Raw genomic sequence first — 27337 nt, 5'->3', positions numbered from 1 at the left:
GAGAAGGAGATTCTTCTGGAGATTTATTTTATTCCCAGGTCCAATCCTCTGACATAATGTTCAATTCCCTAGGTGTTCTCGTTTTTCAAGTACCAGTATTTTCCCTACAGACCTTTAATTGAGTGAATATTGTGCTACATTTTCTGATTGTACATTCATTGATAGGGGACATTACATATGTTCCTGCATGTGAACTCAAAAATTTCATTTGTCCAATTCCATTTTATGCAATAAATTTGGATACAAATGGGGACCAGCTATAGAGTGAATATAATAGTGTAAATATTGTGTACATCCTTCAAATGACGAACTCCCAAATCCTTATTTTTTCCATAAATTAGCACACATCAGTTAAGCAAAGGACAACATGGACTATAGAATGAGGTTTTGTAGTTTTATTAGATATCTGTTCTCTAATATCTACCTTACTGTGTTCCCAGCGAAAGACTTGACATTTTTGGATGCCTTACCATGATTCTTTCTTCAGGAAAAACATCAGTTTCTGGGTGATGGTCAGCAAGAAGTATGGCTTGAGGTCCAGTGAAACCTCATCTTCCATAGTTTATAAGAACAGGAGGGAGTCTATTTGGCATTGTCATTTGTGGATCCTATATTCTTGACCTAGTTACACAGAATCAAATTAAATATTCTATTAAAATTCTTAGTATTAGGAGCCACCAAAAGCACTATATATATATATATATATATATATATATATATATATATATAGCACCAAAACTAGATAGGATTGTTGAAGCTAAGAAGAGCATGGTGCCAATAACTGGACATAGATCTTTCATGAGAGACATAGCTAGAATATGTCAAATACAGAAGTGAATGCTAGTGGCTAACGAGGGAACTGAAAATGGACCTCATGTTTGTAGATGTTTAGAAAAGATTACAAGAGCTGAATGGACTTTCAACCCCATAAGAAAATTTCATCTATGCAGAGCTTTCTGGTACTAAACCAATATTCAAATATTGTGTATGGACAGGCCTATGACTCCAACTCCAGAGGTAGCAGAGGATGGCCTTGTTGGGCCCCAATGGAAGGAGAAGCCCTTTCTCCTCCTTAGGTTTGCCTCACAATTCAAGGGAATGCCAAAGGGCAGTAAGAGGGGTTATGGAAGAAGGTTAGTGGGACTGTTTAGGGATCTCATGGACAGGAACCTGGGAAATAATATTTGATATGTAAATATAAAAATATCCAATTAGAAAAAGCAATAAAGATTGCTAAAAAATAAAAAAAATGAGGGAAAATAAGAAAAGTTAACTGCCAGATAATCACACCTATTGACTCAGAAATCAAAAGGGGTCATTGTCAGGGAATGATAGTCAGAGTAATACTAGTGGAGAGATTGAGATGATGAAGACTCAACTGGAAACACTTCTCTCTCCCAGATATCAGTGTCAGACCCAAATGTACTATATGAATCCAAAGCAAAGAGGAGATACTCTGACCTGAGGACACAATAATTGTCTTTCCTTTCTTCCTTAGGACCTTTCTCTTCTTGGAAAAATTATAAAAGCCATGAGCTCTTAGGAATCAACTGGGCCCTTTCTAACACCTGGCTTTTGGAATAAAGAAATTAATGATATAAACTCTCTGACTTCAAGGAACCATTACAAGCAGGGATGTCCAGATGCTTCTGGGAGATTCTCAGTTCCTGATTCCCATGTGTAGAAAGCTCAGATAAAGGCTATCTCTTCAGTGAACCCACTCAACCCCTAACCAGCGCTCACTGAGCTTTCCAATGGACCAAGTATTTCTTCCTTTTTTATACAAATACAGAAGGCCGACTTCTTTCTCCCCATCACTGTTCTTTTTACCCTCTTTCTTCTCAATCCCAAATGGCTATTTACTCTGAATTAGAGGGCAATTAGTAAACACTAGAGGTACTGAAGGAATATCTGAGAGGCAGTTGCTGTCAGGCCAACACTTGTGACATCACAGATGAGGCTAGAGCTCTCCAGGTTACAAGAGATTTTTCAGGCATGGCCGAATGATGATGTCACTGAAAGCTGCCATGGCCTACCTGCTGAACACCTTTCATACATTGACCAGATTCAAGAGTGTCTTTTCCAGGAGTGTCTCCTGTGACACAGTGTAAAACTTTACGTACTCCATTCCTCTAAAGCTAGAGAGCTCTCTGCTTCACTAGTGGTTACATGTTCTGAATGGAGAAATTTAGACAGGGGCTTGGCATGGGTAGTAAAGATTTAGGAACATGGCCTGTAGCAGAATCTTCTAGAGAATATTTTTATTTTGTATGTCACAGGTGTTTTTCTGTCACATACAGTTCAATTTTCTAGGTTTTCTCTTTTTCCCAAAGTCTAGTATTTTCCCCACAGACCTTTAATTTAATGAATATTGTATTTCCATTTCTTATTGTAAATTCCTTGAAGAGCGACTGTAAGCGGCTGCGACGTGTCAGGCCTCAAAGTTGGCGCTGGTTTCTGCCTTCCACCCTCCCAATAGTGAGCTCTCCTTTTAGTAATCTATTCCTTATTTGGTTATGCCTCCCTGGCCTGCTGGCTTTCGCATAGTGACAGCCTACCTGCATGACCCACGTGGCTTATTAGGATAGGCCAGCACTAGCTATTTAAGTGTGGTGTGTGGGTTCCATGGGGTCATAAGATAGTATCAAGGTTCCTGAGTAAAAATGCTTGAAGAAGATCTTCATTATTCGTTTCTTCCTTGCTGGTCGATGTTGGACGTGGCAAGTGGTGGGCCGTATGGGGACCTCCTGATATCAGAACTTCTTGCAGTCAGGGAAGTGCTGTAAAGTTCCCAAGGTAAGGTGTGACCATAAGGACCACGGGAAATATGTGGCTATAAATATTCAGGGTAGTTAACAAGAAAGTTCTCGGTAGAAAAGAATCAAAACTAGGAAGACGCTTGGTGACTTTAGCCATAGCAGTGTAGAAAGTTTTGTCATGAGGACCTCACAGTCTCATGCAATTTTTCTGGCTCTTCAAGAGCTGTTTGAGCATAAGAAACTAAAAATAAAAAGGAGCACCATAGAGAAATTTTTGAGTGAATGCGATCTCATTGACCCATGGTTCACAGTCTCTGGTAATCTTAGTGTGGCAAGTTGGGAAAAATTAGGGAAAGACCTTGATTTTGCATTCGAACAGGAGACTCTAAGACCTGGCGTCCATCCTGTGTGGTGCTTAGTGTGTAGTGGTCTTGAGGATCAAAAATGTTTTCAGGCAACTATAGAGAAGGGCTAAGCTGCCCAAAAAATGCTTCAAGAGGAGATGTCAGAAAAGCAGGGAAGCAAAAAGGAGACAGACTCAGAAAAGACAGATACAGAGGAAGAAACAAACAAAACAGATTCAGAAGAAGAGTTACAAGAGTTGATAGATCAACTGCGGAAACAGTCTCTAAGGAATACACAGAAGAAGAAAAGGAAAAGCCTAAATTGGTGGAGGAATTTCCTGGGCAGTTCCCCTCAGTTCCTCCTCCCTGCAATGTTGTAGAGGGACGAAGTAGAGTTTCAGATGCAGGGAGCCCTCCTGTGGTGAACAATGGTACTGTGCAGGTGCAAGCTTTGCACCTGGCATCAGTTGACCAATAATATGCAAGATCATGCTAATGAGGTAATTCATGATCAGCCAGTCCCTGAAGGACAATTAGCATAGCCCCAGGTGCTGTCTATATAAGGCAAGCATTCTTGCTACTTGAGGTCTCCCTGTCCGTGTTCAAGAGAGCAGTACAGTAAAGGCTTGTTCGCAGAAGAATCCTGTTGTCATGCATCATTCTTGCTGGTGAGAAATTGGGCGCACAACAAACGGGTAGTACATTCTGCCCAGAAGTGTGGAAGCCAGTCCGCACAGAACTGCATCTGGCCTATCCTGTTTATGTGGATGCTAATCAACAATGGTATCATGAACCTTTAGACTTTAACGTGATCAAGTCCCTGGGGAATCAATCAGGACATATGCCATTATGGCCTCATTTACCATAGCTCAGGTTGAAGTCTTAAACAGATTTTGCATGACCCCTAATGATTGGACTAAACTTGCTCGGGCCTGTCTTAATCTAGGACATTATTTGGACTGGAAAGCCTTTCTTATTGAGTTTGCCAATGAACAGGATGCTGCTAACTTGGTAGCGAGGGGGGGTGCGGCCAGGCTGCTTGAGATAGAGATATGCTGCTGGGTCAGGGACACTCCCAATGCTCAGACAGGGTATCCAGAACAGGTTTACTAGCAGATTAATGAGGTTGCAACAAAGGCATGGAAATCCTTACCTAATAATGGAGAAGTGAGTGGATCATCAAGATCCTTCAAGGACCTATGGAGCCATTCTCCGACTTTATAGCCCAATTAGTGGAAGCAGCGGGGAGAGTCTTTGGCAACCCCAATTCGGTTATGCCCTTAATTAAACAGTTGGCCTATGAGATTTGCACAAAGGAATGTTGAGCCACTATCACTCCTTACAAGAAAAAGGGACTTTAAGCTTGGATGAAGGTCTGTAGAGAAATAGGGGGACCTTTGACTAATGCTGGACTTGCAGCTGCTGTTATGCATATGACGCAGAGAAAAGGAGGAAACTCAGGAATGTGTGTTAAGTGTGATCAACAGGGGCGCCTAAAAAGGCAATGTCCAGAAAGGAGACGTCTATTCAGTAAAGGAAGTGGCCAACGCCCAAGGCAAAAAGGGCTGTGCCCCAAGTGCAAAAAGGGGAACCATTGCACTCATGAGAGTCACTCGATAAAATATATCAATGGGCAGCCTCTTAGCTCGGGTTTTGGTGGAGCATATCCAAAAAATGGACAGCCAGGTCCACGCCCCCAGGGCCCACAAATATATGCGCCAGTCGAGAATCAGGATGTAGAGCAGAGTTAGGAGAGATGGCCGTTCCTTCGCCATCCGAGGGGCCAAGAAGAGCCATTAAAGGCTCTGCAGGACTGGACCTCTGCTCCACCACCAGACTTGTACTAACTCCTTGGATGGGGGTCCAGATGATAGAAACTGATTTTAAACGACCCCCTGAACCTGGCACATTAGGGTTACTTATAGGGAGATCATCTACAGATTTTAAAGGACTACATATACATCCTGGAATTACTGTCCCAGATTATACCAGGGTAGTCAAGATTGTGGTAGAATCACCGAAAGGGATTACTGCCATTTCCCCTGGGGACAGAATAGCCCAACTATTACTTTTGCCTAGCCTTTATGAAAGAGTTGTAGCCCAGTCTAGAGAGAGGGGAAAGAATGGTTTCAGTTCCATTGGCTCCGACCTTACATTTCTAGACTTTGGTTTAAACCAATGCCCAGTAATGGAGCTAAGGGTAGATGGAAAAAGGATCCTAGGACTGTTGGATACAGGGGCCAATAGAAGTATAATAGTTAAGAAAGATTGCCCCTCTGGATGGCCAGTACAGGCCTCATCTCAAACATTTCAATGTCTCCATTATGCATGAGCTCCTGATATGAGTGCAAGACAATTGAGTTGGAGACATTAGGAAGGGCATTCAGGAGTTATGCAACCCTATGTGTTGGATTTTCCCATTTCCCTTTGGCGGAGAGATTTGCTGAAAGATATGGGTTTCAAATTGACCACTGAGTATTATGAAACTTCACAAAAGATTATGAAACATATGGGCTATTTTCCCAGTAAAGGAATAGGGAAATACCTGCAGGGTAGGACTAGCCCTAACTGCCCAAAAGAGAGAAAGGAATCAGGACCTGTGTTTTTCCTTGGGGCCGCTGAGGAAGGGTTCCCATTACCTGGGAAACAAAGGAGCCTTTGTGGGTTCTTCAGTGAGTGCTTTCTTCTGAGAAGCTTGCTGTAGCTAAAGTTGACTATGAAGCATATAAAACCATCAGTATCACCTTGGAATACCCCAATATATGTGATTAAAAGAAGTCAGAGAAATGGAGACTGTTGCATGATTTACAAGTTATTAATCAACAGATGGAAATCATGGGCCCAGTGCAACGCGGGCTTCCCCTTTTATCCTCTCTGCCAGCCTGTTGACCTGTTGTAGTGATTCATATAAAAGATTGCTTTTTCTCCATACCTTTGTCCAAGGGATATTGAAAGATTTGTTTTTACTGTTCCATCATGAATTTATCAAGAACCTGGTCAACGATATTAATGGGTAGTTTTACTACAGGGTTTGGCAAATAGCCCTTCTATGTGTCAACTTTTTGTGGGCAATGCCATTGCCACAATAAGGCAGAAGTTTCCTGCGCTCATATTATGGATGATATCCTTTTAACTGCAAAGAATGAAGAGATTTTAGATTTAGCATATGGAAAGTTAGTTAAATTGCTAAAAAGTAGGGGATTGATTATTGCCCCGGAAAAGGTACAAATGGGCAATCTTGTAAATTATTTAAGAGCAAAAGTAAGTCCCTTTACCATTATCCCCCAGAAGGCTGAATTGAAGAAAGATAATCTTAAGACTCTTAATGATTTTCAAAAATTACTATGAGATATTAATTGGGTCAGATGATATTTAAAATTACCAAATTATGAAGTAAAACCAATGTATAATACTTTAGTTGGGGATTCAGTTTTGGATTATCCTAGACAATTGACTGATGAAGCAAGGGAAGCTTTAAAGAAGGTTGAAAAAGGATTACAAGGCACAATTTTACATCGATGGAAGGAGGGTGCAGACATTGTGCTATGCATTCTAGCCGCCTACATTCAGCCCACAGGATTGTTGTGGCAAGATGGCCCTCTGTTTTGGGTTTATCCCAAGGCTTCTACAGCTAGATCAGTAGAGTATTATCCTACAGCAGTTTCATGATTAGCCCTGAATGGGATCCAAAAGTGCATAAATTTTTTTGGTGTTTCCCCAACCTCGATCATAGTGCCCTATACAGTCAGCTGATGAAGATCTTGTGTGGCACTGTGGATGATTGGGCTATATTATGCTGTGGATTCCATGGAGAGATAGATAATCATTATCCAAAACACTCTTTGCTATCCTTTTTAAAGAACATCCCATGATCTTTCTAAGGTTATCTTCAGTGTTCCTATAGAGGGGGCGCCAAACATTTTTACAGATATCCAAAAATGGCTGTGGAGCTTATGTGATTAACCATCAAGAGCCAATCTTGTTTCAATATCAACCAGGTTCTCCACAAATAATTGAACTCAAGATAGTGCAGGAAATGTATTAAATTGATCTTTTGCCTTTAATTTACTCTCTGATTCATCATATTTGTTAATGCGGTTAAGATATTAGAATTGGCTTGGCCTATTATAATTAGAAGCACAGTATGCCAGATTCTGAGGGAACTTCAGGAATTGATCTGGAAAAGAGGTCACAAGTTTTTTTTCCAACATATTAGAGCTCATAAAGGTTTGCCTGTTCCTCTCAGTGAGTGAAATGATCTTGTGGATAGGTGGACACGAATGGAGTTCATCTTCTTAAACTCATCACTGGATCAAGCCCGACAGTTTCATAAACAATTTCATGTGCCTACTAAGACCTTAGAGCAGAAGTTTCATCTGTCTTTAGCAGATGCTTTACAGATAGATTTAGGATGTCAACAGTGTATCACTTTTCACCATCCCCCTAGTGTAGGGGTTAATCCTAGAGGCCTCTTGCCCCTAAAGATTTGGCAAATGGATGTAACTCACATATCTGGATTTGGGACTCTAAAATACTTTCATGGCTCTGTGGATACTTGTTGAGGAGTCATTCATGCTACCCCTATGATTGGAGAAAAGGCACACAATGTTATTGGACACTGACTATAAGCCTGGGCTGCTTGGGGAAAGCCTCAACACTTAAAAACTGATAATGGCCCAGCATAAACTGCCAAATCCTTCAAATCATTTGTAAACAGATGGATTTGCAGTTGAACCATGGCCTGCCTTATAATCTCCAACATCAAGGTATTGTTGGGCAAGTACATCATACCTGAAGGAATGTGTAATTAAACAAAAAGGGGGAATAGACCATGGTAGAACCCCCAAGGAACAGATATCTTTAGTCCATTTTACTCTTAATTTTTTTTTAATTTTGAATGATGATGGCCTTTCTGCCACTGACGGGCATCAGTGTCAGGAGGGCACGTTGAAAGGTTATGTGAAATGGAAAGATGTGATCACTGGCTTGTGGCGTGGGCCAGATCCAGTGATGGCATGGGCAAGAGTGTCTGTTTGTGTGTTTCCTCAGGATCAGCAAGATCTGTTATGTGTCCCTTAATATTGACCAGGAGGTGCAACAAGAATGAAGATCCTGCTGTTGCTGACACTTCTGGTGTGACCCAAATGCTGGTCCAAATGGAGCCCCGGTGTGGAATATTATCAGTGTTCCTGAGACTCATGCTGATACGTCATGACTTTTAAGCCCACTCCTCTAATTTGTCTAAACATTTGGCAAGTTATCTTATAGGTAATTGGACAGGAGAATTCGATTTCTTAATGGATCAACTACATGTAGCCATCCTGACGATGAACTCCACACGTGCAGATGCTAGACTGGCCATGGGATTGTCATCTTGTATTGTGGCTGCTATGAATCATCTGAGGGAGTGGGCGGATATGGGAACCCTAGATGGACTCTTGCTGCTGGTCTCCCTAGTGTGCCTGTGGTGTCTATGTAGAATGAGGTTTGTTCAGAGGCGGCACACAGTCATGGTGCTACAGGTATTTGCAGCCATTAAATAGGACAGTCCCCTCAAGCCTGTCTTTGGGTTATTCAGAAGACCTTGTTGTACCACTTGCCTGAGTATATGTAAGTGATCCTGCCCAGTGATGGGCAACCTACCTTCTCTCTATGTCATGGAAACTTGTGGGAGATGAGGTGTCCTATAACTGGATTAATGAACAGATGATCCTAAGACAGGGGTTTGAGGGGGTCACCACGCTCAGCGGTACCTTTGCCTGCTTGATTAATTAAAAGGGGGAACTATAGGCAGCTGCGATGTGGTGCACCTCAAAGAGGGCACTGGTTTCCGCCTTCCACCCTCCCAATGGTGCGCGCTCCTTGTAGTAAGCAAGTCCTTATTTGTCTATGCCTGCCTGGTCTGCTAGCTTCTGCATAGTGACAGCCTCTCTGTATGACCCACATTGTTGTTCGGATTGGCCAGCACTAGCTATTTAAGTTTGTCCGGGGGTTCCCTGGGGTCTGAAGATTGTATCAAGGTTCCTGAGTAAAACTGCTTGAAGAAGATCTTCGTTGGTCATGTCGTCCTTGTTAGTTGAGGTTGGGCATGACAAGGGACTAAATATTCCTCAATGTGTACTCAAAAATTTTGTTTTCCAATTCCATTCTCTGCAATGATTTTGGTCACAAAGGGGGCCCAGGTATACAGTGAGTATAACATTGTAAATATGGTGTACCTACTTCAAATGGTAAACTCCCAAATCATTAATTTATCGAAAAATTACCAGACATCAGGAAAGCAAAGGACAACATGGACTATTGAATTCGGTTCTTGTCCCATTTGATATCAGTACTACACTATTGAGCTTCCAGAATTCCTATGACCAGACTTGAAGTTTTAGGATGTTTTAACATGATTCTATCTTAAGGCCAAACATAAGATACCAGATGATGGGCAAGGAACAGGAATGGCTAGAGGACCAGTTAAACATTTACTTAAATTGGTTTATAAAAACAGGAACGAATATTTTTGAAATGGTCATTTGTGAGTTCTATGTTCTTGACATAGTTGGGCAGAATCCATGTTAACCTTCCACTTAAACACTTAGGTGTAGGAGCCATCAAAAGTATATATGTGTACATCAGTCAAAAAAACTAGATAAGATTGACGAAGGTAAGATGTGCATTCTTCCAGGAATCGGACATAAATATTTCTTGAGAGACACATATAGCATGTCAAATAAATAAGTGAATGTTAGTAGTAAAACAGTGAACTGAATACAGACCTCTTGTTGGTAAATTTTAAAAAAGGATAGAGGAGCTGAGGGTGTTCTCAAACCCATACGAACAACAATGCCAATGAACCAGATCTTTCTCGTAGTAGGCCAACATACAAAAAAAGTACATGGACTGACCTATGACTCCAAATGCATATGTAGCTTAGGATGGCTTTTTTTGGGCAACATTGGAAAGAGAGGCCTTGTCCTCCACAGTTTGTCACCCAGTTCAAGGGAATTTCATGTGGCAGAAAGGCTTGTTAGAGAAGAAGGTAGTGGAACGGAGAGGGATCTTATGGGCAGGAAATTGGGAATGGAAATATTTTAAATGTATATGTAGAAACATCTAGTTAAAAAAGAAAAAAATGCAAAACTATAAAAAATGAATGATATAAAAGAAAAGAAAGCTGCCAAGTTATCTCATATATTGACTCTGAAATCTGAAGTGGTATTTAAGATAATACTAGTATAAAGACTGATATTATGAGGTCTCAACTAGAAGCACTTCTCTCTCCCAGATATCAGTGTCAGACACAAGGTGCACGATAGGTTTCCAAAGCAATGAGGAGTTTTAACTTGAGTTAGGGACACAACACTTGTTTTTCCCTTCTGCCTTAGATCCTTTTCTTCTTGTCAAAAAGAGTATAGTCATGAGCTCTCAGGAAATCAACTGTGCCCTTCATAACACTTGGTTTTGGAATAAATAAATGAATGATATAAAACCTCTGACATCCAGGAACCATAAGAACAGGGAAGTCCAGAAGCTTCTGAGAGTCTCACAGCTCATGTTTCCTTTATGTGGAAGGCTCAGATCAAGGCTATGTCTTCAGAGATCCCACTCAATCCCTACCAAGGACTCACTGAGCTTTCCAAAGAACCACATATTTCTACCTTGTTTTTTTATACCAAGATAGAAGGCCAGCTTCCTTCCCCCCATTTTTCTCTGAATTAGAGGCCAAGTAGTAAACCCTAGAGGTACTAAAGGATATCTGAGAGACAGTTGCAGTCATGACAACAGCTGTGACATCACAGAGGAAGCCAGGTCTCTCCAGGTTACAAGAGAGTTTTCAGGGAGGGCCTAATGGTCATGTCACTGAGAAATGCCTGTGCTTCACTAGTGGTTACATGCTCTGAATGCAGAAAGTTATTAAGGGGCATGGCATGGGTAAAAAAGATTTAGGAACATGGAGTGTAGGAGATTCTTCTAGATAATAATTTTATTCTATATGTCACAGGTTCATTCTTGTGACATACAGTTCGATTATCTACGGTTTCCCCGTTTCTCAAAGGTCAGTATTTTCCCTACACACCTATGACTATTTTATTTCAATTTCTTATTGTACATTCTTTGATAAGGGACTTTGCAAATATTCCTCAATGTGTACTCAAAAATTTTGTTGTCCAATTCCATTTTCTTCAAAGATTTTTGTAACAAGTGAGTCCAGCTATAGAGTGATTATAAAAGTGTAAATACTGTAAACCTATTTCAAATGACAAACTCCCAAATCCTTATTTTATCAAAAAATTTCCAGACATCAGGAAAGCAAAGGACATTTTGCACTATTGAATTCGGTTCTCTAGTCCTATTTGATATCAATACTACACTACATAGCTTCCAGTTTTCCCATGGCCAGACTTGAGGTTTTAGGATGTTTCACCATGATTCTTTCTTCAGGCCAATCCTAAGATACTGGATGATGTGCAGGGAGAAACATGGCTTGAGGAGCAGTAAAACGTCTACTTCAATAGGTTCACAAAAACAGGACTATTTGAAATTGTCATTTGTGAATTCTACATTCTTGACATAGTTGGGAAGAACCCATGTTAACTTTCCCCTTAACCACATAGGTGTAGGAGCCACCAAAATTTATATATATACATATATATATATGTATATATATATATATATATATATATATGTATATATATATATATATATATATATATATATATATAATCAGCCAACCTAACTAGATAAGATTGATGAAGGTAAGAAGTGCATTCTGCCAGGAATCGGAAAAAGATATTTCCTGAGAGACACAGATACATCATGTCAAATGCAGAAGTGAATGCTAGTGGTAAACCAGTGAACTGAAAACGGACCTGTTCTTGGTAAACTTTGAAAAAGGATTAGAAGAGCTGAAGGTACTTTCAACCCCATAAGAACAAAAATGCCATTGAACCAGGGCTTTTTCGTACTATACCAATATACAAGGAAAGTACATGGACTGAGGAATGGCTACAAATGTATATGTGGCAATGGATGGAATTTTTGGGCAACATTGGAACGAGAAGCCCTTGTACTCCCTTGTACAACTTTCAGTTCAAGAGAATGTCATGTGGGAGAAAGGCTGGTTAGAGAAGAAGGAAATGGGAATGTGTACGGATCTTATGCGCAGGAAACTGGGAAAGGAAATAATATTTGAAATTTAAATATAGAAACATCCAGTTTAAAAAAACAATAAAATTTGCTAAAAAATAAAAACAGAAAGATATAAAAGAAAGTAAAACCTGCCAAGTAATCACACATATTGACTCGTAAATGTGAAGTGGTAGAGTAATACTAGTGGAAAGACGGAGATGATGGAGTCTGAACTAGAAGCACTTCTGTCTCGGCAATATTAGTGTCAGACAAAAACTTCATGTAGGTGTCCAAATCATGGTGTTTACTCCGAGATAGCAACACAATATTTGTACTTCCCTTCTTTGTTAGTACCTTTTTTCTTGACAAAAACAATAAAGGTCATGAGCTCAGGAAAACAATTGTGCTCTTCACAATACTTGGCTTTTGTAATAAAGAAATGAATGACATAAACTCTCTGAATTTTAGGAACCATAAGAACAGGGAAGTTCAGATGCTTCTGAGAGGCTCACAGCTCATGATTCCCATATATGGAAGGTTCAGATAAAGGCTATCTCTTTAGCGATCCAACGCAACTCCTATCTTGGACTCACTGAACTTCCCAAGGACCACATATGTCTTTCTTTTTTTTTTATACCAAGAGAGAAAGCCAGCTTAATCCCCTTCTCATATCTCTTCATCTTCTTTTTTCTCACTCCCAAATGACTGTTTACTCTGAATTAGAGGCCAATTAGTAAACCCTAGAAGTAATGAAGGAACATCTGAAGATAAGTTGCAGTCACAGCAATACTTGTGACATCACAGAAAAGCTTTGGCTCTCCAGGATACCAGAGATTTTTCATGAATGAACTAATGGTGATGTCTCTAAGACCTGCCATGGTCTATCTGCTAGAGATCTTTCCTTATATTGACTAGATTTGAGGGTGCCCTGTCCAGGTATGTCTTCTGTGACACAATGGAAATGTTTACATACTCCATCTCTCTAAAGCTAATGACTTCTCTTTGCTTCATTAGTGGTTACATGCTCTGAATGGACAAAGTTAATCAGGGTCTTGGCATGGGTCGATGAGATTTAGGAACGGGAGTGTAGAAGATTCTTCTAGATAATATTTTCATTCTCAGGTTCATTCCTTGGACACACAGTTCAATTTTCTTCATTTTCTCTGTTTCCCAAAGGCCAGTATTTTCCCTACAGACCTTTAATTGAATGCATGAGTATTTCAATTTTTATTGTACATTCCTTGATAGGTGACTTTATACATATTCCTGAATGTATATTCAAAAATTTTCTTTTCCACTTTTGTTTTCTGCAATGATTTTCGCAAAAAAAGGCGCCCACATCTAGAGTGATTATAACAGTGTAAATAGGGTGTACCTACTTCAAGTGGTAAACTCCAAATTCCTATTTCATCCAAAAATTTCCACATATCAGTAATGCATAGGACCACATGGAGTATAGAATTTGGTTCTCAGGTCCCATTTGATCTCGGTTCTTGTCACAGGGTTAGATTTGAGGTTTTTCATGTTTTACCATGATTCTTTCTTGAGGCCAAACATAGGATAGAGAAGTATGGGAAGGGATAAGAATGGCTTCAGTACCAGGGAAACCTCAACATCAATAGTTTCATAAGAACAGGAGGGAATCTATTTGCCAATGCAATTTGTGGATTCTACATTCTTGACCTAGTTGCACTGAATCCATGTTAAAATTCCCCCTAACTTCATAACTGTTGGAGCCACCAAAAGTATATACATACATATATATATATATGTATGTATGTATATATACACACACATATATATATATATATGTATATATACACACATATATATATGTATATATACACATATATATATCATATTATATCATATGACATATATATATATATATATATATGTCAGCCACCAAAACTAGATAAGATTTGTGAAGCTAAGAAGCGTATTCTACCAGGAACTGGATATAGATATTTCCTGAGAGACACAGTTAGAGTATGTCTAATACAGAAGTGAATGTTAGTTTCAAACCAGTGAACTGAAAATGGACATCTTGTTGGTAGATTTTGAGAAAGGATTACAATAGTTGAAGGTGCTGTTAACCTCAAAAGAACAACATTGTCAATGACCCAGAGCTTTCTGGTACTAGACCAATATTCAAAGAATGAACATAGACAGAACTATGGCTCCAAATGCATATGTGGCAGAGGATGGCTTTGTTGGCACCAATGGAAGGAGAAGCCCTTGGTCCTACCTTGGTTTGTCTCCCAGATCAAGGGAATGTAAAGGGACAGAATTATGGTTAGAGAAGAAGGGATTGTGAACAGGTAGTGATCTCATGGGCAGGAAACTGAGAAAGGAAATATTTTAAATGTAAATATAGACTCATCCAGTTTAAAAACTTTAAAATTTGATAAAAAATTAAAAAAGAAAGATATAAAAGTAAAGAAAACTGCCAACTAATCACAGTTACTTACTCTGAAATCTAAATTGGTATTCAGAGTAATACTAGTGATAAGACAAAGATGATGAAGTCTCAACAAGAAGCACTTCTCTCTCCCAGATATCCATGTCAGACACAAAATGCACTATAGGTATACAAAGCTTGGGGAGTTTACTCTGAGCTGAGAACACAATACTTGTCTTTACCTCCTTCCTTAGGACATTTTTCTTCTGGGAAAAAGAATAAAGGCCATAGCTCTCAGAAAAACAACTGTGCCCTCTCAAAATCTTGGCTTTGCTATGAAGAAATGAATGATATAAACCCTTTGACATCCAGGAACCATAAGAACAGGGAAGTGTAGATGCTTCTGTGAAGCTTCCAGGTCTTGATTCCCATACGTGTAAGTCTCAGATCAAGTCTATCTCTTCAGTGATACCTTCCAAGGGCTCTCTGAACTTTCCAAAGTACCACTTATTTCTTCATTTTTTTTATATGAAGACAGAATGCAAGCTTCCTTCACCCCATCTCTGATCTCTTCATCCTGTTTGTTCCCACACCCAAATTGCTGTTTACTCTGAATTAGTGACCAATTAGCAAACCAGAGAGGTACTGTGAGAGGCAGTTCCTGTCAGAACAATACTTGTTACATCACAGAAGCAGCTAGGGCTCTCCTAGTTACAACAGATTTTTCATGGGGGTCTTATTTATGATTTCACTGAGAACTTCCATCTCCTACCTGCTAAACAGTTTTCCTTACATTTACTAGATTTGAGGGTGTCCTTTCCAGGTATGTCTCCTGTGGCACAGTGAAACCTTTACGTACTCCATCTCTCTAAAGCTAGAGACTTCTCTCTGCTTCGCTAGTGGTTACATGCTCTGAATGGAGAAAGTTAGTCAGGGGCTTGGCTTGGGTCTCTAAGATTTAGGAATATGGAATGCAGTATATTCTACTGGATAATAATTTTATTCCCAGTTCCATTCCTCTGGCCTATAGTTCAATTTCCTCAGATATCTCTCTTTTCTAAAGGCCAGTATTTTTCCTACAAGCCTTTAATTGAGTGAATATTTTATTACATTTTCTTAGTGTACATTCCTTGATAGTGGACTTTATATATATTGCTGAATGTGTACTCAAATGTTCTATTATCCTATTCCATTTTTTGCTATGATCTTAAAAAAATGGAGGCCCAGTTCTAAAGTGATTATAAGAGTGTACATATTCTGTATCTATTTAAATGGTAAACTCCCAAATCCTTGTTTATCCAAAAATTTCCAGACATTAGTAAAGCAAACGACAACATAGACTATATAATGTGGTTCTGCAGTCGCATTAGATAGCAGTTTTCTAATATCTACCTTCCTGTGTTTCCAGGGCCAAACTTGAGGGTTTTGGATGTTTTACCATAATTCTTTATTCAGTCCAAACATAAGGTTCATGACATGGCCTGGGAGAGGAGTGGCTTGAAGTCCACTGAATCTTCTACTTCAGTAGGTTCATAAGAATAGGATGGAGTCTATATGGCTTCATCATTTGTGGATTCTAAATTATTAACCTAGTTGCGCAGAATCCTTGTTAAAAATCCACCAAACACCATAGCAGTACAGGGACCAAATATATCCTACTCATTCTGATTTGTGTTCAATGGAAACTCAGGATTTTTGTTTTTGATTTCCATTTACCTGATGGATAAGGATGTTGATATTCCTCATTTGAGAATTCATTGTTCAGCTCTACACACACACACACACACACACACACACACACACACACACACTCCGCAACGAAATGTAGATAAGATTGATGAAGCTAAGGAGTCTATGCTGCCAGTGGACTGAAAACGGACATCTTATTGGTAGGGTTTGAGAAAGCATTAGAAGAGGTAAAGGTGCTTTCAACCCCATAAGAACAACAAAGCAAATGAAACAGAGATTTCTGGTATTAAGCCAATATTCAAAGACTCCACGTGGACAGAACTATGGCTCCAAATGCATATGTGGCAAAGGATAGCCTTGGAGTCGTCAATGGTAGGAGAAGTCATTGGGTTTGACTCCAAGTTCAAGACAATGACAGGGGGCAGTAAGGTGGATTATAGAAGAAGGGGAGCAGAATTGGATAGGGCAATTGTGGAAAAGAAACTGGGAAAGGAAATAACATTTGAAATGCAAATGTAGAAATATCCAATTAAAAGGCAATAAAATTTTATTAAAAAAATTAAATAAAGTGAAAGATAGAAAAGAAACCTGCCAGCTAATCAAACCTATTGACTCAGAAATCTAAAGAGTCACTGTCAGGGAATGCTATTCAGAGTAATACTAGTGGAAAGACTGAGATGATGAAGTCTCAAATAGAAGCTCTTCTCCTTCAGATATCAGTGTCAGAAACAAATTGCACAATAGGTATCCAAAGCATGGAGGCATTTACACTGAACTGAGGAGACAATTCTTGTCTTTCCTTTTTTTCTTTGGACCTTTTTCTTCAGGGCCAAAAGAGTATAAGCCACAATCTCTGAGAAGAAAAACTGTACCCTTCCCAACAACTTGCTTTTGTAATGGAGAAACTGATTTTATAAACTCTCTGACTTCCAGGAACCGTATCAAGCAGGGAAGTCCAGATGATTCTGAGAAGATCACAGCTCCTGACTCCCATGTGTAGAAGGCTAAGATCAAGTATATCTCTTCAGCAAACCCACTCAATCCCTACCCAAGACTTACTGAACTTTCCCATGGACCAGATTTGAGGGTGCCCTATCCAAGAGTGTCTCCTATGACATACTGGAAAACTTTACATATTATATATCTCTAAAGCTAGAGACTTCTCTTTGCTTCATTAGTACTTACATGTTCAGAGTAGAGAATGTTGGTCAGGGGCTTGGCATGGGTAAAAAAGACCTAAGAACATGGGATGGAGGAGATTCTTCTGGATTATAATTCCACTTCCACATCCATTCCTGTGACATACAGTTCAAGTTCCTAGGTTTTCTCTGTTTCCCAAAGTCCAATATTTTCCCTCCAGACGTTTAATTGAATGAATATTGTATTACATTTTCTCATTGTACACTTTTGAAAGAGGACTTTATTTATATTCCGGAATGTGTACTCAAAAATTCTGTTTTCCAACTTTAGTTTTTGCAATGATATTGTCAACAAAGTGGGCCCAGCTAAAGCGTGAATATAACAATTAAATATTGTATACTTACTTCTAACAAAATCTCTGAAATCCTTATTTTATACAAAAATAACCAGCCATCAATAAAGCAAAGGAGAACATGGACCCTAGAATGTGGTTCTGAATTTCTTTAGGCTTGAAAAATTTTGCCTAGAAAGTTTTGTGGGTGTATTTGTGTCTTTATCCCTCCACTAGTGGTCCTTCCAGGCTACAGGAGTTGGCCTCTTAATGTTCCATATCACCAATGTAATTCACAGCTTAGGTCACCCTCACTGATTTCTGATTGTACCTCCATTATCCCAGGTCTCTTTCTCTTCCTGGAGATTTCCCCTACCTCCTCATCTCTAAAAGTTCAAGATTTCCTTTCCTTCTCCTGACTATCGGGTCATATCTCCTGTTCCTTCCCACACAGGATCCATTCTACTCTTCCTTCCGACTCCCATCTAGTCCCTTCCCTCATTCTGCCTCCTAGACTATTTTATTCCCATTCTACATGAGAGCCAAACATATGCATTTGGGCGATTGTTCTTTTTTGCCTTCTTTGTATCTATGAGCTTTGTGGAGGATGTCCTGTAGTTTATGGATAATATTACTTATAATTGAGCCATTTCAACAACCCTGCTGAATCATATTTTTATAGTAGTATGTTAACATTGAAAATTATAACTTAATATGAGTGAATGTCAGGAGGAGCAAATTTAAGTAAAAAGAAACTTAAAACATAGATCAAATCACAGATTATGAAAATTGATCTAATAATAAAAATTCTCTACTCTAATAAGGAATTATTATATCACAGGCAATTTTTTAGGTGGTACAATAAATTTGGCAGACAAATGATGTTTTTACTAAAAAATTATGGATAATATGACTAATATCAAATAAGATAAATATATTGTTTTCATTTTGATATCACTTGCTGGCATTTTTCCTCAAACATAATGCACATAGCATTAAACATTATGCTATTAGTTTTAAATTTTAATATTTATTTTAACCTGACCTATAAAGTAACAGGTTGCCTTATGTTACGTTTGTAGACATTCAACCTCATCCTCACTTCCTCAGTACTTTGTTCCCACCTGCCCTATGTCCCTCACCACTTATACTAGTCTCTCTTCATTATTCTTACTTCTACATTCATATCCCACATGTTCAATATCTTCCATACCACACTGTTTAAAACCCTACTTTCTAATCTATGCGACCTATTCCAGTTAAATTAACTAAACCACCCACATAAATAGCTTCACATAAATACAAGTATATTAAGAGGAGATTCTTTGATCTATATGAGAAAGAACACATGGTATTTGCCTTTCTGAGTCTTTGTTACCTTACTCTGTATATTTTTTAATTACATCTATTATCCTGAAACCATCATAATTTAGTTTTCCTAGGGCTGAGTGAAATACCATTGTGTATATTGTCACATTCTTATGTATCTACATAACGATGAACTTTACTTATTATTCTCAATAAAACAGCAATAGATTTCTTTGTGAAAATTTATGAGAAAGCTCAGATAGAGAGGTCACGATTAATTACTGACAAACTAAGAAAAAATTTTCAAAGATAATATAACTAACATATTTGTGGTTATATTAACTAGAGCAGTGTATGTTAAAGTTAATAAAGGATGTGCTATTTATAATATTTTTATACTAATTAAAATGTAGAATATTCAATACTTTAAAGAATGGTTATAAAATTTTCTATCACTAAGTGATATTTCCACTAAAACTGTTATCTTTTTATAAAATATTTTGGAGATATATTTATATATAATATATACATATTAAATTTATATATATATATATATTGGTTATATATATATTGGTTATATATATATTATATAACCAAAATTATATAATATATATATTAAATTTAACTTCAAAATAAAGGACAGTAAGAAGTTATTTTCATAAAATTCAATAACAACACCAAAGACCTGTTATATGAATAAACAACAGACTAGGAGGTAGTGAAAAACTCTCCAGTTAAATTAAGAGACTTAGAAAAAAGATAGCATTTTAATAGAAATCCACATGTCAAACAAGAAACAATAAAATCCTGAAACTCTACTATGATGGTTACTATGCATTCCTATGTGCTAAGGTTTCATCAACAAGCATGGTACATAAAGAAAATGTATATATCAGAAAAATAAAATCACGTTTAACATAGTAACTTTCTTCATAAAGCCCAAGCAGACACTGCTCTATTTTGTTGCTTAAAAAGTATGTACAAAGCACGGCTTTTGATTATAACACTAATATTTCAAAACTATCATTAAATATAAAAAGATCTTAACACAAAACCCAGGGCTTTCAGAGCAACCATACAAACTTAAGAAGGAAAAGAAAACATTTTTAAGTACAGAGATATGCGTAACGAAGTCCCCAGCTAACCAGTAAAAGACGGGTCAAATTTATTGTTGTCTATATTCCATAGAATACTCTCTCCCAGTTCTTTATTCCTTAGCATATGTTATTGCTTATCTTTCTCTGTTTCTTATCTTCTGAGAGCAGGTGGTATTTCTCACAAAATTATTTCAAATCATCTGATCTTAGCTCCAACAAAAAGAAGCTGTTTACTTTAGAGGAAAACCAATTAAAGGTTCTCATTCTTTATTGTGCAAAATTTTTTATTTGATTTTGTATGCTTTATAGGCTTCTACACCTTAGTGATGACCATTCAACACTGTCCTGAAATCCACCATTCTGAATTCATAATGTAAAAATCCTTTAGCTAATCACAGAAAATCCTTCAATGTGTTTTCACATAGGTTTATTTAATACAAATTCAGCTTATAGTTTAAGGGGAATAGTGATGGAAAACATCTTTCCATACATTTTTAGGTGTCTTCACATTATTTTATAGCTAAGATATTTCATTAAAATCAAGATAAAATTATTAACATCTTACTAAAATGAGAATTTTTTTCTTTGTGTAATACAGAACTTATTCTTGAACATTTTTGAGACAGTGTTTCTTTTATATCCCTGGCATTACTAGAAAACACACACTCTCTCTCTCTCTCTCTCTCTCTCTCTCTCTCTCTCTATATATATATATATATATATATATATATATATATATATATATATATATATATATATATCTGTAAACCAAGCTGGCCTCGAACTTAGAGTTCTGCCTGCTTCTGATCCTCAGTGCTAAGACTAAAGGCCTGTGCCACCACACCCCGTGCTTTTCTACATGTTTAACAAGCTCTTGTCTGATTATATTCCAAATCTTATGAAGTTAGTTCCCTAAAGTACCTAGAAGAAATCCAATACCAAAAATACATTTTGCACATCTAATTCCCTCTTCCCAAGGTCCTTATTGATCTAGTCATCTAACAAGCTCTCTGAAGTAACTGAAAACAACAAATTTTTGTTTCATTACAGGAATAAAGAAAAGGCCTGCTCAGTGGACAATCTCATGATATCACGGAACTATTCTTCCAACCCTACAAAGTGAAATCTTATAATGCCTCCTGTACCTGAACCCACAGTTTCTTACCTTCTATTTAGTTGTGGTCACTGTCACCACCATTTCATTATAACCAGGTTTAACCCAAAGGTATTCTCTGCCCCAAGAATCCATTTATACTATATTGACGTATTCAGCCATGCCAGTTAAATTTAAGCATCGACCACACCAAAGTGAGGATTTGGAAAATATCCAACAAAAACATGGGAAGAAATGTACAAAAATAAATTTATGCTGAATAAATAAACGAAAATAAACGAAAAAAGTGTTTACTTTTTGTAACACAACATCTATCAATTTTCATTGTATTGATTGATTCTGTGTATATTCACAAGACAGGAAAATTGTATTTAAGCCACAAAATAACTTGTGAGATTTAGTTGTCTCTATTATATAGACTATGAAGACTAAACTTAGATATCAATGCTTAATAGGAAGCAAGTTTACATGTTGTGTCATTTCACTGTTTGTCAGATATTTTTGTATAATTGAAAAAGTATAGCTAAAACTTGTTCTTTAATATTTTTCCCACTCCATTTCAATTTCTAATTCAATTCTGAGTGATATGTCCAAATGGGATATGATTACATATATTGGCCCCATACGTATTTTTCTAAAAATTATAAGGCAAACTTTTATATGCTAGAAAGTATACTTTGGGGAGTACATTATACTGGAAATTTAGTTGATCCTTTTTCATTAGTTTTCCCTGAATGACTATTATTTACTAATTTGTTTTAAATTTTTAGGTGTATTGTGTGAGTATGTTTGTATCTGTGTGTGTGAGTGTGCCTGTGTGTGTATGCATACATATATATGTATATTTGATAATTCAAATCTAATAAAACCAGAGAAAGTTGCTTGAGTGATTTTGATAATTTATGGACACAGTGAATTTTAGTATATGCTGTATTTATAACCTTGAAAATATTTTCTGTGTAATTTTCAAAAGCAATTTTTAAATATGTATACTAGATCAAACCTGCTAATTACAGTTTTAACTTTTTCCACACTAATTTTATCTCATTTAAGGTCTAGAAAGAAATATATGTAGGCATGATCAGATCTTAACTCCAACTGTAGGTAGAATCAATGATATATCTTTCTTTTGTACATGATTGCTCACCTTTAGTTCATAAATTATATATTTAATTTGCTCTATTTATATTAGAAATCTGTGCCACATTGTATATATGTATTCGTAGATAACTTCCTTCTGTCAATAAACATTAAGAATTAATGATTTATATACATTATTACAAAATCTAAGAACATTAGAACCATTTCCTGATTGAGGCTATTAACAATAAGTATTTGATGTACCATTCCTATAGACATATTTTTATATTATCCATCAGAGTTTCTTCAAGGAGTTGTCCAACTTTTAGTAAAGGGAAATATAGTAAAGTTGTTAGTATCTTTGAATCACAAATGATGTCAGTATTTTTTAATTCTATATTCCTTTAAATTGTAAAATGCAGTTTTTTTAAAATAAGTCATAACAAAGAGTGACATATTGGCTATAGACAGCAAAAGAGACCAAAGGGAATTAATGCCAACTTCTAATATTTGTGCCAATGTCAGAAATGGGAAATGATATTTTACTATTAATTTAATGAGACAAAATATCATTTTTATTTAATAATTATTCGTGACTATTTTACGTATTTTCAGTTCAAATGTTATCTCCTTTCCTCCCTCTCCCATAAAACCCCCCTCCAGCTTCTTTGAGGATGTTCCCATTCCCACCCACCCACTTCACCCTCAATTCCCTGGCATTGCCCTACACTGGGGAAACAAGTCTTCACAGGATTAAAGGCTTTTCCTTCCAATCATGCTGGACAGTGCACTTCTCTGAAACACATGTGGCTGGAGTCATGGGTCCCTCAATATGTACTCACTAGTGGGTTGTTTAATCCCCCAAATTTCTGGTGGGATCTTGTTGGTTGATATTGTTGTTCTTCCTGGAGTTTTGCAAATCCCTTCACCTCATTTACTATTTTCTCTAAAACCTCCATTGAAACCCCCTTGTTTAATCCAATGGTGAGCTGCAACCATCCTCATTTATATCAGTAGGGATCTGTCAGAGCCTCTCAGGAGTCATCAATACCTGACTTCTATCAGCAAGTATTTGTTTGCATCAGCAGTAAAGTCTGTATTGTGTGTCTGCATATTGGAAGGATCCCCATTTGGGGCAGTCTCCGGTTGACCCTTTCTTCAGTCCCTGTTTAACTCTTCATCATTTTATTTCCTCCCATGAATATTTTGTTCTCCCATCTTAGAAAGAATGTAGCATCCACATTTTGGACTTCCTTCTGCTTGGGCTTCATATGACCTGTGGATTCTTTCTTATGCATTCCATACTTTTGGGTTGATACACACTTCCAATTAGTTTATACTATTTGTGTTCTTACCTCACACGGAATTATAATTTCTAGTTCCATCCTAAGAACTTTCTGCAAACATTGTTTTTGATAGCTTAGAAGTACAGGTGTGTAAATAAACGACATTTCTTTATCCATTACTCTGTGGAAGGATATCTGGGTTCTTTTCAGCTTCTGGCAAATAAGTATAATATATATTTTTGCTACCAAGATATAGCACCATGTGTCCTTGTTATATGTTGGAGCATCTTTTGGGTATATACCCAAGAAGTGGTATTGCAGGATCCTCATGTACTACGAATTTTGGGAGAAAATTCCAGACTGATTTCCAGAGTGATTATACCAGCTTCCAATCCCACCAACATTGGAGGAGTCTTCCTCTTTCTCCACATCCTTTTAGGTATCATTTATCAACTAAATTTGTTTTTATCTTAGCCATTCTGATTGGTGTGCTGTGGAATCTCAGGATTTTTTTTTTATTTCCATTTACCTGATGGCTAAGGATGTTGATATTCCTCAGTTAAGAATTCATTGTTTAGGGGTTGGGGATTTAGCTCAGTGGTAGAGCGCTTGCCTAGCAAGCACAAGGCCCTGGGTTTGATCCCCAGGTCTGAAAAAAAAGAAAAGAACAAAAAGGATAATTGTTAAGCTCTATACACCATTTTGAAGGACTATTTGATTCCCTGTAACATAATGCCTTGAGTCTTTGTATAGATTGAATTTAACTCTATCATATCTAGGATTGGAAAAGATCTTTTCTTAATCGGTTGGTTGCTCCTTTTTGCTAATGACAGTGCCCTTTGCCTTACAAAAGCTTTACAGTTTTATGAAGTTCCATTTGTCAAATATTGCTCTTAGAGAATAAGCCATTGGTTTTATATTCAGGAAATTTCCCCAGTGCCCATGTGTTCGAGACTCTTTCGAATTTTTCTTCTATTAGTGTTAGCTTATATGGTTTTATGTGGAGATCCTTGATCCACTTTGACTTGAGCTTTGTACACAGTGATAAGTATTGATTGATTTCCCTTCTTCTGCATGCTAATCTCCAGTCAAAAGAGCAACGGCTGTTGAAAATGCTATCTTTTTTCTATTGGATGGTTTTGGCTCCTTTGTCAAATATCAAGTTCCTGGTGTGTGTCTTCATTTCTGGGTCTTCAATTCTATTCCATTGATCTGGGTATCTGTCACTGTACCATAACCATTAAATTTTTATCATTATTTTTCTGTTATTCAGTTTGAGGAAAGGGATAGTGATTCCCAATGAAGTTCTTTTATTGTTGAGGATAGTTTTTTCTATCATGGGGTTTTTGTTATTCCAAAAGAGTTTTCAAATTGCTCTTTCTAACTCTATGAAGAATTGAGTTGGAATTTTGATGGCGATTGCCTTGAATATGTTGATTGCTTTTGTCAAGTTGTCCATTTTTGCAATATTAACACTACCAATCCATGAGCATGAAAACTCTTTCCATCTGAGATTGTCTTCAATTTTTTTCTTCACAGACTTGAAGTTCTTATCATACAGACCTTTTACTTGCTTGGTTAGAGTCACACTGAGTTATTTTTATTATTTGTGAATAATTTGGAGGTCGTCATATCCCTAATTTCTTCTCAACCTGTTTATTCTTGATGTAGAGGAAGGGTACTTATTTGTTTGAGTTAATTTTATATTCAGACACTTTCCTGAAGTTGTTTGTGGCTGAAGGAGTTCTCTGGTTGAATTTTTGGGATCACTAAAATAAATATTCTATCATGTCATGTACAAATCGTGATATTTTGACTTCTTGAATTCCCTTTGTTCTCCTTTTGTTGTCTAATTTCTGCGAATAAAATTTCCAATACTATATTAAAGAAGGAAGTTGAGATTGGGCAACCTCTTCTATTCCCTGATTTTTGTTGGATTGCTTCAAGGTTCTCTCCATTTAGGTTGATGTTGGCTACTTGTTTTTTGTAATATTGCTTTTACTATGTTTATGTATGATCTTTAATTTATGATATGTACCAAATCTTTTAACGTGAAGATGTATTGATTGTCTTCATTTTTTGAGAGCATCTAAGAAGATGATCATTTGTTCCCCCACCCTGTGAGTTTGTTTAAATAATTGATTTTTCTATATGCTGACCACCAGTTCATTCATCACCATTTCTTGAAAATTCTGTTTTTTTCCATTAAATGGTTTTAGCAGCTTTTCAAAGATAAAGTGACCATAGGTGTTTGCATTCATTTCTGGATCTCAAGACTAGGATATCCTGTAAAACTTTCAATTACCATGGATGGAGAAACCAAGATATTCCATGACAAATCCAAATTTACAAAATATTTTCAACAAATCCAACCGTACATTGGATAGTAGTTGGAAGCTTCCAACACATGGAAGGAAACTACGCCTAGGAAAACATAGAGAATTAATCTTTCAACAAACCCAAAAGATGATAGCCACACAAACGTAATTCCATTTCTAACAATAAAAATAACAGGAAACAACAATATATTTTATTTATTATCTCTTATCATCAGTGGACTTAATTCTCCAATAAAAAATATAAACTAAGGGATTGGATACATAAAGAGGACCGAACATATTGCTGCATACAGGAAATACACCTCACTTTTATTGACAGTCACTATCTGAAGGTAAAAGGCTGGAGAGAAATTCCAAGCCAGTGGTCCCAAGAAACAAAACGGAATAGCCTTTCTAACCTAATATAAAATTGACTGTCAACCAAAAGATATCAAAAATGATAAGAAAGGACAAAGTAATTGTCAAAGAAAATAATAATACTAAGATGAACTATCAACTCTGAAAACTATGTTTCAAATGCTAGGGCACCTAAATTCACAAAAGAAAGATCACTAAATCTCAAAGTATATATTGCCCCCGACAGAATAATAGTGGGAGGCTTCAATACTCCACGTTCATCAATGGACCGTTTGTGGAAATTGAAACTAAACTTATACAGTAAAAATAAAAGAAATTATTATCCAAATGGATTTAACAGATATTGAAAGAACATTTCATCCTAAAACAAGAGAATATACCTTTTTCTCTGCACCTCAAAGTAACTTCTCCAAACTTAAGCATATACTCAGTCACTAAACAGTCTCAATGGATACCAGAATATTGAAATAATCCCATGAACCCTATCAGATTACCATGGACTAGGGCTGGTGTTCAATACTTTCTTATTTTTATATTTGTTTTTATTATCGATATTTTCTTAATGTGGTATTTTTGAAACATCATCTTTCTTGATAGTTTGGCACTATGCAATCCAGGTTGGGTTTAGCCTAGTAGTAATCCTTCCATTTTGCCTCTATAGTAGCAAGGGTGAGAGCTCCATTACATTCTTTGTTTATATATTACATTTTGAGTGAACTCTTTGGGCACACACTGCATTTAATGTTTTTCCTCTTTACTTAAATATATATTAGCATTATCTCATTTACAAATTTGTAGTTTGATAATGACATTTTTAATATCATGGTTTCTGAATGGATCTTCTGATCTCATTTTGTTTATATTTTATCTCCATTTTAAATGGATTTTTCTTTGTGAATTCTCTCTGTCTTTAAGTATGTTTGTGTCTTTATGTGATTTTAGTATTGTTTATCAATGAAAAAATGCAGTTTA

General features: G+C 37.0%; 1 long non-coding RNA gene across 2 annotated transcripts; it reads left to right on the top strand.

Annotated features, from left to right (window-relative positions):
- The first annotated feature begins 10936 nt into the window (after positions 1-10936).
- LOC134484384 (uncharacterized) lies at positions 10937-21589 on the top strand. 2 transcript variants are annotated; one of them, XR_010061822.1, is made up of 3 exons: positions 10943-11150; positions 17247-17327; positions 21240-21589. It is a non-coding gene; the product is annotated as an uncharacterized LOC134484384 (long non-coding RNA). The 2 variants fall into 2 exon arrangements; XR_010061823.1 differs by lacking the exon at positions 17247-17327 and having other exon boundaries at positions 10937-11150.
- Positions 21590-27337: the final 5748 nt, after the last annotated feature.

The sequence above is a fragment of the Rattus norvegicus genome, chromosome Y (assembly GCF_036323735.1).
Source record: "Rattus norvegicus strain BN/NHsdMcwi chromosome Y, GRCr8, whole genome shotgun sequence".
Taxonomy (NCBI): Eukaryota; Metazoa; Chordata; class Mammalia; order Rodentia; family Muridae; genus Rattus; species Rattus norvegicus.
The sequence above is the reverse complement of the archived record's forward strand: the minus strand, read 5'-3'. Positions and strand labels throughout refer to the sequence as shown.